At 41.8% G+C, this 18,123-nt stretch overlaps 1 protein-coding gene across 10 annotated transcripts in view; it reads left to right on the top strand.

Moving 5' to 3' along the window:
* CHRM3 (cholinergic receptor muscarinic 3) overlaps nucleotides 1–18,123 on the top strand; it is a 621,150-nt gene that overhangs the window by 272,328 nt on the left and 330,699 nt on the right. For all 10 annotated transcript variants that reach the window (XR_010726157.1, XM_066236319.1, XM_066236285.1 and 7 more), the window contains one exon: nucleotides 4,514–4,615. The gene's annotated coding sequence lies outside the window, so the exon portion shown is untranslated. The remainder of the gene's footprint in view (nucleotides 1–4,513; nucleotides 4,616–18,123) is intronic.

Here is an 18,123-nt window from a genome sequence, read left to right as displayed (position 1 = left end):
ATGCCTTAAATTGAAAATAAAGAAGTGGAAGAATCTACTCCTCAGCCCATTTCTTTGGCATTTTTCCCTAGAAAGTGGGGTGGAGATGATATGAGGAGGTGAGATCTAGGTGCAGAGTGGAAAGCACTGGTGCTCACAGATCCATTCAAAATCACGTTCAAGAGCTGTCAGCTCAACTAATCTTCCTAATTCTTTCTTTTTTTTTTTATAAGTGAGAAAAGAGGAGGCAGAGACAGACTCCCACATGTGCCCTGACCAGAAATTCACCCAGCAAGCCCCCTCTGGGGTGATGCTCTGCCCATCGTGGACTGTTGCTCTGTTACTGGGTAACTGAACTATTTTTAGTGTCTGAGGTGGATGCCACAGAGCCATCCTCAGTGTGGGAACCAACTCGCTCAAACCAGTCGAGCCATGGCTGTGGGAGGGGAAGAGAGAAGTGGGAAGGGTGGAGAAGCAGATGGTCACTTCCCCTGTGTACCCTGACCAGGAATAGAACCTGGAACATCCACACGCCAGCCAATGCCCAACCAGCCTGGGCCTGATTACTTCAATGGCATCTTTTCCCATGGACTATTATTATGAGAAATTGATTTTCACCATTCTGTTAAAATATACTGTATTTTATTTAGGCATCATACTGAATATTGTCTTCTTCTCTCTCCTCAAGTATCAAATAGTTAACTATGTAACAAAATGATGTTGAATATTCTGGAAACCCTTTAACCACAGAAACATACTCCAGATATATCACTTTTGTGGGTCTATATTTTTATTCAGTGGGTATTTTGAATGAGTGCAAGTTTGAATTATATTATAAGAATGTGATTAAGATTTTTTAAATGCATTCATAGTCTATTATAACTTAGCACTGCTATTTTCTTTATTTTCTGGTCACCCAGATGGTATTTATTCATATATATATATATATATATATATATATATATATATATATATATAATTTATTACTTTAATGTCTAGTTAATCATATACCAGGGACTTAATATACCAACATTTTTGCAAATGCCCTCCTGTGCAATCCACAAATAATTTCTATTATTCACTATTATGAATAATGGTACACAATAAACATTTTCCTAAGTATACCATTTTCTAATTTTGAACTTTTATCTTGAGCTAACTTGTAAGGAGGAATTCTAGGTCCAAAGATATAAATATATTTAAAGACTCTTAATATAGGTGTGGGTCAAACTGCTGATTCAATGGGCTGTACATATCTACAGACCACCAGAAATATGAGGTTATCAAAAATTTCTCCAATATTTCAATTTAAATTTTACTAGTTATAATTGTAGTTAATGCAATCTGTGTCATTTTTTAAAATTAGAATTTCTTTGCTTGCTATTAAGATTTCTACAATTTACATATCACTTACTGTTTGAGAATTACTATGGTTTAATTAGGGAAATAACTTAAGTATCAAACAAGCCTAGGAGTTTCAGATCCCAACTCAGATCACTTCTAATTGTGTGTAAAGTAAATTAGCTTCTCAAAAAATTAATTCCTTCATTTGTAAACTGCTGATAGTGATACCTGCTTCACAAGGCCGTTGAAATGATTAGGTGAATTCATCATTATCTATTGAGTTCTTGGGGAGCAGGGAATTGTTACCTCTACCCTTTGTCTCTGACCTTTGTCCATCTGCAGACCATCCCTGACTTCTTTTTTTTTTAATTATAATTTTATTTTTTTAATGGGGCGACATCAATAAATCAGGTTACATATATTCAAAGATCAACAAGTCCAGGTTATCTTGTCTTTCAATTATGTTGCATACCCATCACCCAAAGTCAGATTGTCCTCTGTCACCTTCTATCTAGTTTTCTTTGTGCCCCTCCCCCTCCCCCTTTCCCTTTCCCTTTCCCCCCTCCCTCCCCCCCCCCCCCCCCCCCCCCCCCCCCCCCCCCCCGTAACCACCACACTCTTATCAATGTCTCTTAGTTTCACTTATACAGGATCCTCCATTCACGTTCTTTGATACAAAGGTTTATAAAACCTACATCCTCACTCCAGAGTTTCCGTCCCTGAGGCTGATTGTCAGCATCTCTATGGATCTGATCTTCATCTCAATCTCACCAGCACTCACTGAAATAAGTTGTGAGTACCTCAGGCCACATCTGTAGGACCCTGTGAATGACCAAGTGTCCACACAAATGGGAAAATCACTCAAAATATGTAGCTTCTCATGGATTCCTCCTTTTAGAATTCTGTGTAGAGTCCAGTTTCTCTTTTTAATGTCTTATCCAGCTTTTCTTCTGTGCAGTTTCACAGAGATATTTCTGTTTTTTTGCTTCTTTGTTTTGGTTTTGGGAAACAATTCAGCCAGTCTTCTGTTAGTCCCACTCAGGGACAAGCTTACTGCTGTGGTGATGAGTGTAGTTTGTCAAGCCATTTTAATGGCTAGAACTTGCATATCTGATGACTCCATCACTTGGATTTGTCTGTCTTATATCTACTGTCTGTTTTCTGGGCGTCATTGCTCCTCCGTTGCCTGGGAGTGTTCTTGCAGCCCTCTTCTTCCAAGTCAAAAGGACTCCTGATATGTGATGATATATACAGTTTCTGAGTTGGAAAAGCATTGACAATATAAATTTTTATCTTCTCTCATCAGGGCAGGACAATCTGAAAGATTTTTCATTCCCTCGCCTTCATGCTGAGAATTTGAACTAAGATATATTCTAGGTGGCTTTACTGGAGGGGCCAGGGGAGGCGGGGACACACTGTGCATCTTTCCAGCCTCAGCAACACTACTTCTCTACCTCTCCTCCTCTGGGGAACCCACGGCTCTTTCAGGTGCTGGGTTTGGTTGTAGTTTTGTTTCTTGCATAAGCCTCTCTTTATGTGTCACAAACAAGTGTTCATCAGGTTTCCTGTTAGTAAGCCTACTTCCCATCTCCATGCCACTCCACGATCAGTGTTGCTGGAATAAATACAAGTCTAACTTCTCAACCACATCAGAGCCCTGTGATCCACACACTGCAGCAGCAGAATTGCAAAGCACTGATCTGGTCAAGGTGCAGATGAGGAGGCCTGGCAGGGGTTCACATGCAATAGTTAAGTCCACAGAGGAACTTGAGGGGCACCCTGGATGTAGACATGGGCCAGTTTTCCATTTCCCTGGACAGGGCCTAGTAGCCGGCCCTGTCTGCAATGTGGCTTTGAAAGTGTTAGAACTCACTAAGTGAAAAAGTGAGGCCTTAATCACAGTTTCCACCCCATGCCTGCATCCCTGAGACTGGATGTAGGGAGGGTGGTATAGACACAGTCCGGTGTTGCCTGGAGCCCACTCTGCAGCAGTTGGCACAAAACTGTGATGACTGCAGTAGCCACAGTACATTTGTCATTGTGCCACGAAATGTTCCTGAGTCCTGGCATCACAACAGCTCCCTACAGCAGAGGGGTCTGGTGCCACCTTAGCATCTAGTCTGCTTAGATCCCGCTGTGGTCTTGGGCAAGCCCCTCCACCAGAAATGTGCTGTCCTAGTTGGCAGAGAGGTTATACAGCTAAAATGAGATAATGTATGGATTTTGGAAAAATATTCAAATTCCATACAGTGATTGGGCAGGTACTTTTGTTTGTACTACTGGACTCATTTTCAATAATTTAAGACTGTGCAGGGCGCTCTGCATCTGGCCTCACATTGTTTCAGGCTGTCAGGCAGCTCTCTGAATGTGCCATTACCCCTAACAAGCTCCTGGGATGTCCCTCTCTGCCCCCTCCCTCCACCTTCCTATCCCTCTGTATGACACTGCTCTACTCAGCACTCTGACTCAGCTGGCAGGCCCTGTGCTTGCAAATGCCACCTCTGGCCTCTCTGCACCATGGTGGGCAGGGACTAGTCCTTGGCACCTGTGTGGAGATGACTTGTATCCAGCTGGCCTTTCTACTTGATGGATTAGGGCTCCATGAGGGTGGGACCTAATCCTGTTCACGTTTTCAATCCCATACCTGGTCCATGCTATTTGCTCAGTGAATGTTGAGCATAATGATGAGCTAATGTCAACTACTAATTGCCATGACATAACAAAAGGAAGTAAGAAGGTGAATGATTCCTTGTGTATTTGCTATAAAGTGTGTCAGGGAAAATCAACACCTCACTTTCTGTAACATAAATATGTATGTGTTACATATACACATTAAAGGGGGAGGTCTTGCAAAGAACTGCTGATATTACTACTTGGAAGTTTCAGACTGAGAACCTATGACCCTATGACAGGCCACACAATGTTACCTCCCTGTGAGTGGCAGGTTGCACAAACTCATTGTTTTGTCAGCAGCTGTTCGGATCAGATCACACATTCAGCAGGGTGCAAACAGATGTGCAGAGTAAAAGGGTTTCTTGATGAAGCACATTGGGAAAATACCAGGATAAATCTCCATTTATGGAATCTAGCACTTAATTAAAATGCCACCTCACAATTCCATGATTCAGGTAGCCTGCTCTGTTTTCTGTCTCGTTTTGCATTTACTTACTTGTACTTGTTTGCTTTTCAGCTCTTGTGGTGACATGGCACCTGGTTTCTATCTTCGTGGGAAGTTAAGCACATAGTGCAGTTACTGACACATTGGACTGGTTTGATGGTCCCCCTGATGTAGGTATGTGACACCCCCGTTAGTCTCACCCACCCTTTGAACCACACCTGCGGGTACGTATCTGTTCCTACTGTTCTTGTTGTTTTCTGAGAATGGAGTTTATTCTGAGGACGGAAACTCATGTGGCAGAGATGACCTTTGTCTTGTCTACTTGGAAGTCTGTGTTTATAGTGTGCTGTCCGAGGGTCCTGAAAGCCCTGCTCTTCTTTGCTACATGGTAAATGCAAAGTCAGAAGGCATTCATTTCAGGAGAGGGGAACTTCTATGCTCACGTGGTTCTTGAAATATTAATAAGACTTCTTTCCAACTCCATGGAAATCAAGTATGTGAAATAATACTGATGCACTGGTATGTTTGTAAGTGTACTAGCTGTAGTTTAAAATTCTCACAGAAAGATAACAAACTTATTTTATCCATAGTTACTCCAGGCTTAGACAAAATTGAATGCTCAATTATAAACAAAATGACCATATATGTGAATTAATTAATGATCTCTTGATCACTAAGGTTTTCTGAAAGTTACTCCTTGGTGTATCATGACAAAAGAAATAATAAAATAAAGCAGCATTTGATAGTCTTCTTGGTTAATGAAATATCTTGAAGGGTGTATTCTTAAATGAGATTCTTATAAAATATAAGCTGGTAGCTCCCTCAATTCAATTCAGACTCCTTGGATAATTGGTGTTTGTGGAGGGTATTGTCACTAATGGGTTACTTTATTACCAGATTAATTGCTTTGTTGTATTTAACTTTTTAAAAGATTACTAGGAATATGGTTGGCTTGTTGAAGTGCTGGTAATATTTAGAAAAGTTTTCTATCTATACAAATTATATTTTCAAAAGTAAACTCTGTAACAGTTCTTTTGCCTTCGCCCCTGACCGCATAAAAAGGTGTGCTGAAAGCCACATTAGGGAAGTAGCAGAGACTTGAGACTTAATTAGGTGTGAGACCTAGTTTTGCTACTTAACCTATGACCTTGGGGACTATGTTTATGTCTTTTTTAAGAAAGAACATTATTACTTAATTCAGAAGAAAGAAGGGAAGTAGGGAGGGAAGAGAGAGTAATGATCAATTCACCATTGGAATGAACCAAATGCACCAGGGCACCTTTATTTATAATGATGTATCAAGTAATAATGTGTATGTTTCCAAGAGTCTCCTAAGCATTTCTTCCTACTTTCTATGAGAAGCTGAAATCTCTGATTAGAACATAACCTCCTGATTTAAGGCAGACATTGTAACTGGTCATCTATATATTAGATCTATGTATTTCAGTTTGATTATTTTGCAACATTTTGACCCACACAGAATTGACAGGCCTGTTTTTTAAAAAATTGCCAGATCAAAAAACCTTCTTCACATAAAAATCTGGCTTCCCAGTCTTTCTCTATAAATGGTGCTACAATTAAAATAGTTGGTTAGGACAGAGATCTTGTTGTCAGATGTGCTACTTCCTTCTTTTTAAGATTTTATTTATTCATTTAGAGAAGAGAGAGAATGAGAGAGAGACAGACAGAGAGAGAGAGAGTAGGGGGGAGGAGCACGAAGCATCAACTCCCACATGTGTCCTGACCAGGCAAGCCCAGGGTTTAGAACCAGTGACCTCAGCATTTCCAGGTCAACGCTTTATCTACTGCGCCACCACAGGTCAGGCTACTACTTCCCTCTGTTTAACTTCTCTACATGTGACCCATTGCACCCTCCCGAACTCAGCTCTAACAGGCATCCTCAGCCCTCACTGTGACAAGACTCTGGTACTAAACATCCATAAAATGAAGTTCTGACCTTTGAGGGTGGAGCTGGGCCTTCCAAAGCTGTGAAGAGCTCGTCAATGGCTCGGATATGCGGGCAGGGCTCAGAACCTTCCTTGGCCTCTGTCAGGTGCCACTTCCCTCTTCTTCTTCAGTTGCCCCTACATCATCTTGTCATTTCCACTCTTGTCCTTATTCAACATTCTCCATCCAACAATCAGAGTGACTGTCTCAAATAGAGAAGTGTGGTCAATCTCTGCTTAAACCTCTTCAATAACAATAGCAATGAGGACAATAACTGATAATGATCATTTATCCATTGGTTGGATAAAGAAACTGAGTACAAAAAAAAAAAAAAAAAAAAAGAATCCAAGTTCAGGTTTTGCTGGAGGACCAAATCATTGAGACACTAAGTTTCATGGGGAAGTGGGGGCAGAGGGCCTGAAATGTGCAGCTGGAGACACCCAGGCAGTTTATTCCAATGCCTCCTCAGTAACTTCTGCTCTGCTGTTCCAGGCAGTGACCCTGACTACCGCTGACCACACCTGCGGATGCCACCAGCCAGAGTGCTGATCTCACACGACTATCAGAGTTTTACAATTTGGCAGTGACATTATCGTAAGATTAATTTTATGGCACAGTTACCAGAGTTTGTTAGTTGTCACTCCTTTCTAGTTGCATGATTCACTCAGTGTTGTAAGTTTATACTGGTGAATTTTTAGGCAGAGTAATGGAATTAGGGGTGTTTGTTGGGGTGCGGTTATAGCTGACATCCTCACTCCTGCTGTTCAGACGTACAGACCTTTTATCACCAATGAATAATGTCAATCCAGTGACTGATTTGAAGCTGTAAGGGAGACTTTATTTTCTCTCACAGACCATATAGTGACTGTATAGACTATGATTTTTGCTACTGAAATTTCTTTTTCTTTAAATTGACATTAAGGCCAGACCACATGGTGGCACAGTGGATACAGTGTCAGACTGGGACGCAGAGAACCCAGATTCGAAACCGTGAGGTAGCCGACTTGAGCATGGGCTCACCAGCTTGAGCACAGGCTCACTGGCTTGGGTGTGAGGTCATAGACATGACCCCATGGTAACTGGCTTGAGTCCAGGGTCACTGGTTTTAGCAAGGGGTTACTTGCTCTGCTGTATCTCCCCCCCCCCAGTCAAGGTGCATATGAGAAAGCAATCAATGAACAACTAAGGTGTCGCAACGAAAAACTGATGATTGATGCTTCTTATCTCTTTCCCTTCCTGTCTTGTATGTCTCTATCTCTCCCTTTCTCTCTCTCTCTCTGTCTTTGTCAAAAAAAAAGACAAAAACTGATTTTAAGAGAGAGAGAGAAAGGGATAGAGATGAGAAGCATCAACTCAGAGTAGCTTCACTTTAGTTGTTCATTGATTTCTTCTCATACATGGCTTGATCTGATGAGGGGTTGGAGAAGTAGGATAGGCTAAAGGCAAGCTAGTGACCCCTTGCTCAAGCCAGTGACCTTGGGATTATATTGACAATCCTGTACTCAAGCCAGCAACCCAGCCCTCAAACTGGCAACCTTGGGATTTCTAACCTGGGACCTCAGTGGGTCAGTGCTTTATCCACTGTGCCAACACCAGCTGAAATTTCTTGTTTAGACTCTAACCACCTTGTAACTGTAGATGTTGTACTTCCTGGTGGAAGGGGAAAAAAATAAGGTATTGTTATAAAGTTTAATCAAAAAAAGGCACCCTTGGAGGTTTTGTGATGTTATTTTAATTAGAGTTTTAAAAGAAATCAGTAAATAAAACGTTCATGGAAGCTGTGTGGAAATTCAGGTCCATGTCAACACCCCTGTGCTTGGCACAATTACATAATGAACTTTTATTTCACACTGATGACAGCATTTGTCTTCAGTATAAAATCATCAGTGTTTCACCAATTACATTATAAAAAGTACAAAGAGCTCAGAATACTCACACCCTCTCTACACGCTTTCTTTTTTATTCATATGTGAGTCTTTCCACTCACTGATCACTGAATAGTCTTCTCATATCACTCACTCACAGCAGGTTTTCCTGATCTCCAGAACTCCCTGTGGGGAGGTGAAAAAAAAGGTCTGTATGTCTGAACAGCAGGAGTGAGGATGCCAGCTGTAACCCCACCCTGACAAACACCCCTAATTCCATTACTCCCTGTGGGCAGGATTCACATGTGAATAAAAACATATTAAGAACATAACAAAAATGTACATAAGGCATTCAGGTAATTCAGACCAATAAAGATATCATAAACTTAGTTACCTAGGTATTGAATTCATGCCTAAGTGTTGACATGAGGAGAATATTCAGTAATTAGTGGGAGGATTCCCATGTGAGTAAAAAAGAAAGCGTGTGGAGAGGGTGTGAGTATTCTGAGACAGGGACACCAGAGAGAGACTGGAGGCTATGGGGGACAGTTGGAGAAGGGGTGGCTTGGCAGATGCAGCCAAGAAGAGGTGTATGTGGAAATATGTAGGTAAGGTAGCCCTTTTTTTTTTCAATACAAGACATGATGTGTGCCCTCAAAAATATCACACTCTTGGGCCTGGCTGGTTGGCTCAGTGGTAGGGCGTCGGCCTGGTGTGCAGGGGTCCCGGGTTCGATTCCCGGCCAGGGCACACAGGAGAAGCGCCCATCTGCTTCTCCACCCCTCCCCCTCTCCTTCCTCTCTGTCTCTCTCTTCCCCTCCCGCAGCCGAGGCTCCATTGGAGCGAAGATGGCCCGGGCGCTGGGGATGGCTCCTTGGCCTCTGCCCCAGGTGCTAGAGTGGCTCTGGTCGACAGAGCGACGCCCCGGAGGGGCAGAACATCGCCCCCTGGTGGGCGTGCCGGGTGGATCCCGGTCGGGTGCATGCGGGAGTCTGTCTGACTGTCTCTCCCCGTTTCTGGCTTCAGAAAAATACAGAAAAAAATATATATATATATCACACTCTTTCATGGAATCAGATGTAGGGATAGTCTGTCTCCGTTTCAGGACGTAGTTGTAACTTGGCTTATACTCACTTTCCTAAACTGGGCTCTTCCTACCTTCACTGCCAGCTTTGGTCCCAGCCTCCTCGAGCTGCCTTCTCTGATCTCACATTTGAGCTACAGAGAGGTGCTGACCCTCTATGTATCTAAGGCTCTGTCCAACTCCACAGTCATGAGAGCCCACCTAGGACCTGAGTGGCTCTCAAGTTTGAGGGAAGATATTCACCTTCTCTGAGCTTCAGTCTTCATCTATAAACATGGAAATAGAAACCCTTTTCCCGGATTGTTGTGAGACATAAATGAGTATCTATTACACAGCAAGTTCTTCTTAACTATTAAGTTAACCCCTCAATTTCCTCTAAGAGTCATTCTAAATTTGCTTCTGGAGAGACAGGTTTGTAACCTGCAGTCCTTTGTATTCTGCCATCTTCATCCTGAAATAGTACAAATAAAACAATTATAAAATTTCCTACTCTGCTTCTCTCACATTCTCACAATGTGCTTTGGTCTGTGACTCACTGCCCTGCACTGCCCGTGGCAGCCACGGCTGTGGCTCGGCTCCCTGTCTCATCCACTCAGCAGCTAGCTCTCTGCCACCAGTTGTTTGGGGTTTTCTCCCAAAAGTATTTCACCATACTGCTTTTCAAACAAGGCTCAATTATGGCTCTTTTTATATATATAATATGTACATATGTAATACAATGTTCATTTTATTGATTTTAGAGACAGAGGAAGGCAGAGAGAGAGAGACAGACAGACAGACAGAAACATAAATCTGTTCCTGTATGTACCTTGACTGGGGATCAAACCAGCAACCTCTGCACTCCAGGATGGTGCTCTAACCAACTGAACTATCCTGCCAGGGCAATGATGATTCTTTAACTTTATTCAAACTGCATTATTAAGTTATTAATTCAGCAATACTAACACTAATACTAATGTTTTATTTATTTACTTAATTTTATTTAGAAATTAAATTTAATGGGGAGACTGGTCAATAAGAGTACATAGGTTTTAGGTAAACATCTCTATAGCATTTGAACTGTTATTTGCATTTTGTGTCCATCACCCAAACCCTTCCCCCTGGTAACCACTTCACTTTTGTCTATGTCCATGAGTCTCAGTTTTTTGGTTTTGGGTTTTTTTTTTTCTGAAGTTAGAAGCAAGGAGGCAGTCAGACAGACTCCCACATGCGCCTGACCAGGATCCACCCAGCATGCCCACCAGGAGCAATGCTCTGCATATCTGGGTTGTTGCTCCCTTGCAACCAGAGCCATTCTAGAGCCTGAGGCAGAGGCCATGGAGCCATCCTCAGCGCCCGGGCCAACTCTGCTCCAATGAAGCCTTGCCTGCAGGAGGGGAAGAGAGAAAGAGGAAGGAGAGGGGGAGGGGTGGAGAAGAAGTTGGGTGCTTCTCCTGTACACCCTGTCCAGGAATCGAACCTGGGATTTCCACATGCCGGGTCAATATTCTACCACTGAGCCAACTGGCCAGGGTGAGTCTCAGTTTTATATCCCACCTATGTGTGAAATCATATAGTTCTTAGGCTTTTCTGATTTACCTATTTTACTTAGTATAATGTTTCCAAGATTCATCCATGTTGTTGTAGTAGATAATATAGTCATCATTTCTTGCAGCTGAGTAGGTATTCTTAATGTTTTAGATGCTATGTACTTTAACGCTAAGATTATTTAAGTCCACTAAGCACATTGTGCATATTTATTTGTACATGTTCCTCTTCCTTTAAGACTAATAACATTGTATATTAATACATTTGTGGGTTAAAACTGCTTCCACAAAGTAAATAGTGTACTGTAGTGGTTATGGGCATAAGCTTTGCATCGAGCAGTTCAAGGTTCAAGTCTTGAATTAAAATTTACCAATTGTGAGTCCCTGTTTCCTTATATTAGCTTTCCATACTTAGCTCTGCTTTTCCATTCTTCCAGTGAGGGTAATTGGGACCACTTTTCAGATGTTCAGATTGTGTAGACAGTGAGAGGGGTGTATAAAGAGCTTGTTCTATGCCTGGGCATAGTAAGGGTTTAGAGCAGGGGTCCCCAAACTTTTTACACAGGGGGCTAGTTCACCGTCCCTCAGACCATTGGAGGGCCGGACTACAAAAAAAAACTATGAACAAATCCCTATGCACACTGCACATATCTTATTTTAAAGTAAAAAACAAAACGGGAAGAAATACAATATTTAAAATAACAAACAAGTAAATTTAAATCAACAAACTGACCAGTATTTCAGTGGGAACTATGCTCCTCCACTGACCACCTATGAAAGAGGTGCCCCTTCCAGAAGTGTGGCGGGGGCCAGATAAATGGCCTCAGGGGGCCACACGTGGCCCGCGGGCCGTAGTTTGGGGACCCCTGGTTTAGAGGATGGTGCTTTTAATTTAGAACTCACAGAGGTCCTATTGGTTACATGTCAAAAGAGGAATAGAAAAAGCGATATCCACAGGAATTGTGAAATGTTTTACTTCAAATCAACCACTTTGGAGGGCTTGAGTAAACCCCCAACCCCACCCCACAGGGCAACACTGCCTCTGACCCTGAGCTCCTCATGGGCAGGATTTAATTTTGCATCCTATACTAAGTTCTAAAACTTATTAAGCACTCCAGAAACATTGAGTAATAATACATTTAAAGACAATGTTGACATTTTGGTAATTATAAGAATTCTTGTGTAGAACAGAAGTTGTGCATGGGTGCATTAAGGGTCCTTGAGTGGTATAGTGGAACGGAGGTATTGTGGCTCACACCTCAATGGCAAAAATTCTACTTCCCAATACTTAGAGAGAGACTGCTACAGACACTCAACACATTTGCTTAACAACTGATTAAGTAAATGAATGAATGTTAATAACTGAGAATTGTTTTAATAAAGCATTTGTGCATTTTAAAAAGTATTTATCATTATTTTTGTTGTCATCTGTCCCTAACATTTAGAAACAAAGTATGTCTTTGAATATATGTATATCTTAAAGTCTTTAATTGTTTTCTTCTTTTCTATATTCAGTATTATTGAGTATAAAATTCTACAGTTACTTCAATTCTTTCATTAGTGTTTATCTGTACTTTACTTATTTATAAACAAGTAGACTTTGTTTTCTGAATATCTTAAACACATTAATTATTTTCTTAAGAGTCTTACTGAAATAATACAAAAGTTTGCTTAGGTGTACTAAATTAATAAAAAATCAAGACTTTAATTTTTTGTTTTCCTTGTTTTATACATAGTATAGAACTCAAATTTAAGTAACAAAATGTGGCTTGTACTACTTTTAAGGAATCTGTTATGAAGTGAATAAAGAATCATACATACCTGACCAGGCAGTGGTGCAGTGGATAGAGCATCAGACTGGGATGCAGAAGACCTAGGTTTGAAACCACAAGGTCACTGGCTTGAGCACGGGCTCATCAGGCTTGAGCATGGGGTCGCTGGCTTAAGCATGGGAGTATAGACATGACCCCATGGTCACTGGCTTGAAGCCCAAGGTTGCTGGCTTGAGCAAGGGGTCATTCGCTCTGCTGTAGCCCCCAGTCAAGGCACATATGAGAAAGCAGTCAATGAACAACTAAGGAGCTGAAACGAAAAATTGATGCTTCTTATCTCTCTCCCTTCCTGTCTGTCTGTCCCTATCTATCCCTCTCTCTGTCTCTCTCTGTGTCTCTGTCACACACATACACACACAAAAAGAATCATACTCAAAAAAGATAACTTTCAGTAACACAGCTTCTTCTAAGGTTCTTCAGAACACTTTGTGTTCTTAGGGTAGTTCACCGTTGTATGGCCAGTAGTCACAGCTGTCACGGCCATTCACATGCAAGTTCTCATTGAATTTGGACAGATGGTAAAGAAACAGTAGAGCCAAAAAATGGTGGGTCATTCTTTTATTAAAGTCTCATGCGGCTGACGAGCAAACACACAGTGCTCCCAAAGCCACTGACGCATTTTCTGGTTCCACAACCAGGAGAATCTTCTCCAGTTTCTCCTAGAATCAAAGGTCCCACAAGCCTCAGCAGAGCTCGCAAAGCCCCTCAGCTCTGGTTCCCCATCTGCACACCTTCTCCTTCCCTGCCAACATGGCTTCTTCAGCACCCTGCATTCTCTCTGCTCTCTCTGCAAACTTGGCTTCTTTCTGCCTCTTCTCCTTTTACTCTTTTCAAAGCTTTCTGGTGGGAAAACCTCTTGTCATGCAAACATTAGCAAAACAACAGCTCTTCCCAAGCAGGAAGGTAATTTGCAATTTCACAGACTACATATACTTGGCACTGCCCAGTGCCATTTTGTAACAATAAAAGTGAGCAAACCTAAAAAACATTTGTTACAAACTTATTTGCTCAACAACTATATACTACAGTCTCATTGATTCTCAGTTTTGAAATTCAAATGAAAAATATACCACTGTGGTCCTAGTAACATGGTAAGTTCACCATTGATTTGTCACAATTAAAAATTTAGTTCTAAGACTAAAAGTTGATGATAATAATTTAAAAATCAATTCTATATATATATATAGATATAGATATAGATATATTACTTCTATTTTCTTTTCTATACTATGTCATTCATTTTAAAATAATATAAACTTTTCCCATTCTCTCCATGGAAGTTTTTGATATCAATTAAAATGAAAATGTGTTTTGTTTGCATTGTACTAAATTGTATTATTGAAAAATACAGTATGAAGCCCTGGCCGGTTGGCTCAGTGGTAGAGCGTCGGCCTGGCGTGCAGAAGTCCTGGGTTTGATTCCCGGCCAGGGCACACAGGAGAAGCGCCCATCTGCTTCTCCACCCCTCCCCCTCTCCTTCCTTTCTGTCTCTCTCTTCCCCTCCCGCAACCGAGGCTCCATTGGAGCAAAGATGGCCCGGGCGCTGGGGATGGCTCCTTGGCCTCTGCCCCAGGCGCTAGAGTGGCTCTGGTCGCAACACAGGGATGCCCCGGAGGGGCAGAGCATCGCCCCCTGGTGGGCAGAGCGTCGCCCCCTGGTGGGCGTGCAGGGTGGATCTCAGTTGGGCACATGCGGGAGTCTGTCTGACTGTCTCCCTGTTTCCAGCTTCAGAAAAATACAAAAAAAAAAAAAAAAAAGAAAAATACAGTATGAGATTTTTCTCAGTTTATTTTTCTTTAGGGGAGGATTCTGCACTGAAGTGTCACAAATTTAAGATGCAGGAGGAATGATGAGTAATAAAGCTGATGGATCCCATGTTGCCTTAGCTGTGATCACTTGCTTTGTGCACAGAAAGGTTACATTAGAGCTTAGGCTAAATAAACATTTGCATAAAAAGGTGATAAGAACATGAATAAAAATATAAATTTCTCTGATTAGAGTGCTTTTTTATCTAGTGAAAAGAATCATAAAGTACCAGGGTTCATAAAGTAGATTTTTGATAAGCAATATGTTAAGAAAAACATAATGTTGTTCCCCAAATACAGTTAAATTATTATGTATTTGGAATTTCCTATACTTCATCAACTTTGCACTATGTCTTCAAAGAGATTCTACCGCCTCTTTCTGAGAGGTCCTAAAACTGGATATTTTTGACTACATTCTCTTTGCCAGACTATCTTTTAGGCATTTAGGCTGTAACAGCAATAAAACAGAAAAGGCTGTGGCTTTATGGGGGTTATATTCTATAAGGGGCAGACAGAATGTACAAACACACGCATGCAGATATGCAGAGTCTAGAGAGATCAGCTTATTGGTAATAGTTTTGATACTAATTGAAGTGAGGTTCATGTACCATGTTGTATAAAAAGCATTTTATTGGACCTACACTTGGAAAAGCTAAGTCTTTTGCAGTAAGATTTATTCAGGGTTGAAATAGAAGGTTGCTCACAGGTATGCAGTGACTCATTTCCCTCTGTCTTACCAAGTGGAAGACTTATCTTCATTATTTTCAGTCTTATCTTCATTAAGCCCAGAAAAAAGACCAGAGTCCACATATTCTGCACCATGGGTTAGTACAGTTCAGCCCAGGCACTGCTCAAAGCCTGTACTTGGGAGACTATCTGGCTGCCAGCCCAGGTAGCATGATCACAAACAGGGCAAGCAGGTTCTCAAGCAGGAAAGGAAAAAAAAAGCCTTGATCTCTGTTAAGCCCCTGTTTGTATTTTTGGACTGGGGATTGTGTTGGTTGCTCCTCCTAACCAATCAGATCTCTCTTCTAGGCTAGACTGACAGGCCTCTATGGCCAACATTCAGACTTCTACTGCATGTCTTAAAGTGGAAGCACAGAAGCACCTCCGCCATAGTCTGGGTATACATTTGTTTTACCCTGGATGGCTGAAAAAACCTGTTCTTTCCTTAAGGAGCTCTGTCTGAGGGCTCAATGGCACAATGGACAATGAGGGCACAATGGACAATGAGGGCACAATGGACAATGAGGGCACAGTGGGCTAATTAACCTGTGAATGTTTTAGCTTTCCAGCAAATTAAGCTAAATGGGATAGCACTTTTCTACTGAAGCAAGTTTTCTAAAATATAATGTGCAAATCCCTTTGCCCTCTTCTGGCTACCTTCCTATGTTAACATTATTAAGTGTATTAAAGTACATTAAGGCAACTGAGAGTCATGCCAGTAAGGAAGTGAAGGGGGTGGCAAGTGTCTTTTTATCTAGAGAGTTCAAGACAGTCCTATTATTTTCGTTTACATTGCAAGAGGAATCAGAAGAAATGTAGGCAGGGAAGCAGCATCAGCAAATCAGCAAAGGCCCTGAGGTGGGAGCATGCAGTGGGTGTTAGGGGAGAGGCAGAGAGGAACTCATGCACCTGGAAGCAAGGGCAGGATGTTGGCAAGTAAAAGGATCAAGTCAGCAGCTGGCAGGGAGAAGCAGATCACGCAAAGCCACATGGACCACTGTAAGGACCTTGGATTCTATGCTAAGTGGACTGGGAGCCACTGGAAAACTAAACAAGAGAGTGACCAATGGTGGAAGTACATTTTGGAAGGATCATTGTGTTTTCTGTGAAGAACAGATGGAGATAGAGCTTCAGTCCACCAACAATGTAGGAGAGTGCAAAGAGTGGATGTAAAACATTCTCTTTTAGCACAGCCACACCTAAACTTCAAGGATGGGAGCCCTGTGGCCAACTAAGTGTTTGAGGGACTTATTGTTCCAGGAAAAGGGAGACTATACCTGGCCAGTTGCTTCAGTGGTAGAGAGTCAGCCTGGCACACAGAGAAAGCAACCATCTGCTTCTCTACTGCTCCCCCTTCTTTGCCTCTCTCCTCTCTTCCTGCTGCCATGGCTTGATTGGTTCCAATGCATCAGCCCTGGGCACTGAGAATGGCTCCATGGAGCCTCAACCTCAGGTGCTAAACATAGCTTGGTTGCAAGCATGGCCCAAAATGGGCAGAGCACTCCCAGACGGGGGTTGGCGGGTGGATCCCAGTTGGGACACATGTGGTAGTCTGTCTCTTTATCTCCCCTCCTCTCACTTGGAAAAGAAGGAAAAAAATGGGAGACTAGGTATAGATGTTGTTCATGAGACAGGACCTGACATAAAAGGTCTGAGTTTGCAGAGGGGAAGGCATCAGTAAGATCTGAACTGGAAGAATAGGGACCTCCCAGAGGTCTGCACCAAGCTGTTTGATCAGAGTAGACTTGTGGATATTCCTTGTTGCTAGATGTCAGGGCAGGGCCTGGGAAAGAGAATGTGCGAAGTGAGATGAGACAGGACCCTAGGGACTGCCCAGGGTGCTTGTGACCCTCAGAGGGAGAGAGGGGTTGTTGGCTGAGAGTTCTCTTTTTCTTTAAAATTAGTACATTTTCTTTTTGCCCTAACATCCTGCATCCTATCGGTTCACATTTCAATTTGCATCTTCAGCTTAAAGTGAAACATGTTCTTGAAGACATAATACTTGAAATTCCTAAATTGATCCCAGCTAAGCAAGATAATCACCCAAAGAAAGGACTACATTTATATAAATTGGGCATATTTCATGCAATTGAACTTTCTCATCTGAAGAAAAAAATCACTTGAAAGTAGAACTTTGTTTCACAAAAATTATCCCTTATGTGGAAATCTACAATAAATGATTTTCTGTCTGCTTTGAGAAAGGACCATCATTTAAAACAGTTGCATATGGTTATTTCTGTTAGTATTCCTAAGTATTCAAAATGTTTGTGTGACATCTAGTGGCTGAAAAATTTTAATATATATCTATTTCTAATTCGTCTGCTTGTAACAAAATGCCTAAGCATATATAGCATATGCATATGAACACACATATGTGTATGTGTATATATGTATATATATATTTGTGTGCATATATATATTGTGTATATGTGTGTGTGCATATATATACTATGTGTATTTATGTGTGCATATATATGTAGTAATCCAAGAGAAAGAAATCCAGAGAGTGGAGACACTGCAGAGTATGAAGTTGAAGTAGTTAAGCTGTTGGGACCTCAGCTGAAAGTAGCAGAAACAGAAACCTAATGGTTTCTGGATAGGACCAAAGGATCTAAAGAACTATAGCATCACTCAGAAAAGTTTGCCCAGCATGGGTGGAGGTTATCAGGAGTGGGCCCTTTATGTTAGCTAGACAAAGCCACTCAGGGATTAGAGAAGCTGGAAGATAGTCCTGTTCAGAAAATGTACCATCCTGGGTCCCAGTGGGAGCTGGGCATGAGGAGCTTAAAGTACTGACTCTGGATCTCCCAGGAAGCAGTTGGAGTTCATTTTAAACATGTAGGAGCCCATCAAACTTGAGAGGCATTGGTAAATGTGATTAAGAACTTTCAAAGGTT

Source organism: Saccopteryx bilineata, chromosome 1 (assembly GCF_036850765.1).
Source record: "Saccopteryx bilineata isolate mSacBil1 chromosome 1, mSacBil1_pri_phased_curated, whole genome shotgun sequence".
NCBI lineage: Eukaryota > Metazoa > Chordata > Mammalia > Chiroptera > Emballonuridae > Saccopteryx > Saccopteryx bilineata.
Note: the sequence above shows the minus strand (reverse complement) of the source record. Positions and strands in the feature narration are given on the sequence as shown.